The sequence below is a fragment of the Austrofundulus limnaeus genome, unplaced genomic scaffold (genome assembly GCF_001266775.1).
Source record: "Austrofundulus limnaeus strain Quisiro unplaced genomic scaffold, Austrofundulus_limnaeus-1.0 Scaffold9, whole genome shotgun sequence".
Lineage (NCBI taxonomy): Eukaryota > Metazoa > Chordata > Actinopteri > Cyprinodontiformes > Rivulidae > Austrofundulus > Austrofundulus limnaeus.
The window spans coordinates 321,377-323,968 of NW_013952411.1; positions in this window are offsets into that span (position 1 = coordinate 321,377).

Sequence of the window (2,592 nt, forward strand, 5' to 3'; positions counted from 1 at the left end):
GAATAAAGTTGAAATAATTTGAGAATAGAGTCATAATATTATTAGAAGTCCTACACAAAAAATTAAAATGCTGAGCATCTTGTGAAGTTATTTTGTGGCATTGGTGTTATTTAACTCTATGGATTCATATGATAAGCTTAATTCATATGGCACTGCAGTTAATGGCTGCATTGATGAATTTTGTTGTCACATAATGTGGATGGAAGCATATCAAACAAACAGTAATTTAAAAGTAATCAGACTACTTCATAAACACAYATTGGAAGCTGTCCACAGGAAGGGCGAGCCATCTGAGAAACAGAAAACGGTCATGTCATGTATCATTGACTTTTTTTCTCATAATAAAGAAAAAAAAAACAAATAAAAAATCTCATTGTGTAGCCCTAATACTCCGTCTTAGTTTCATGTCCTGGAATTAGATGTTTAAAATAGAGCCTGGAAACATTTCAACCTTGTTTTGTTACCCGGAAGGGACAATGAACATTTGCATGGACAAGACAGCTAAGTGGTTTGTGCAGAATGTACAAAATGTACAAAAAATGTAATGCTGAAACAGTTTTGTGATTTAATGATAATTATTAATATTTGTATAGCACTTTTCTTAAGAGTGTTACAAAGTGCTTTACGAGAAGGTGTAATGTGATTTAGGATCAGATGAACCTTCACAAAAATGCAGCATAAAAACTGTGTTGCACTGCATTTTTTTAAGTTGAGTTTTTCTTTCCTCCAAGCCTAAGAAATGAGAATCTGATGTCCTGATTCACTTATGATTTTTTTAACAGAAGTGCAACTTGGGTTGTAGTTTATGCCAAAAAAAAAAAAAAAAAATTCTGAGACTCGTTCTGTGTCCTGAAAACTCATCTTAGCTTTTTGCCRGATCAGATACAAATTCCTGTTACAGATAAAGATTAACCTGGAAGGCACTCAATAAATGTTGGATTCTTTGAATAGAGTTTGTTACAAACTTCATGTAATAAAACTTATTAAAAGTCAGTTGAGGTTTGCCAGTTCAGCAGCTGTTTGACATAAAGCAGAATGAATGACCTTAATTTAACTGCTCATGAATGTTTGTTTGTGTTCCGGTTCTGGTGAAATATAAGTTTATCTTTCTATAAACTGATATGAGATTGTTTGCTCTAACTCACTGATGGATATTTTTTTTTCTATTCAGCACTTTCTCAACAGGAAACTTAACTTTTTTGTGAACTCTGCCTTATCTTTGGTCTCTGCATAAGTTTGTATTTATTCTGCATGAATTTCACATTGTTTTGTTCATATAAAATTTCCTGGTTTATTTTCTTTTAAATGATGACATTTTTTGGTTTGAACACATGATTGTATTACAAACCTTAACAAAATGCTGTCATGTTGATAAGATTGTTCAGGCGATTAAATTAAAGCGTTAGCCATGAAGCTGCCATGCTGGTGCCAATAGGTTCCACCCTGGTGTGAATTTCTTTAAAATTTTAACAATATTTGTGCATAATTATAACATTTCATGTGGGCAGTTTTGTTCATGTAAATTCTGAATTGTGTAGAATCTGGTATATTGAAAACTAATAAATAAATGTCAAGTAAATGCAATGCTGTGAAATGATTTTATTTTTGAAATATAAATTATTTTTATTGTTTGATTCACTTTAGTCAAAGCTTAATGTCTCTGAAGGGAAGGTTCGGATCTTTCCAAGTGATATTTTAAATAAAAGTTATGAACATTTATTATCTTAATGTTGCTGATTCCTTAGATAACCTCAAATATCCTACAGTCATTCTAATAGAAATATTAAGATATCCCTACAGAAAGTGACCTGGGCTCCAATGTAAATAATTGGATGCAAAATTGGTTATGTAAAGGTTAAATTTTAAATAATAACAATAAAACTGGTACCACTTTGCCATTTTTGAGGCTGAAGTTGTTTGGTCTTGGCTCCATTCAAATTAATTTCTCAGTCCAGTCAGAAATGTACTGAATTTCTCAAAAATAATCCATGGCTTCACCTATTTTTGATTGATAAACATTGATAGCAGATCAAATAAATGGGTATGATAAATAGGCACCACTGTCAGTCCTTTGTAACAAATAAGGCAAAAATGTAGTCATTTTAAAATAGAAGTAATTCAGAAAATATTTTTAAGACCCCAACTTGATGTTTCGAGACCCYACKGTGGGTCCCGGCCCCAACCATTGGAACCACTGAGCTAATGCATCTGTGTTTGTTGGTGAAATATGTTTCATTTAGACGTCATTAAACGTTAGAAATAGCCACTTTTAGGGCAGGGGTGCGTGTTGTTGTTGAGTTCAGCTTCCACAGCGTGCTGCTCAAATTTCAGCCACAGGGTACCAGATGCAGGGTTGCCATAGCAACAGCATCCGGTACCTTTCCTCGACTTGGATACACATCCACGGAGCCACCGGTGATTGGGTGAGCCCTCTCTCTGCGTGTCACTGGGGCAACCGAGCGACGGGAATTTTTTTTTTCACACATGAACGGAAACGTGGCCGCTGATTCTCATTGGTTCCCTCCGCGAGGCTCCCATTCAGCTGCGCGCGAGCAGGAACGAACCGCCGAGGCAGCCATTGGGCTGTTCTCA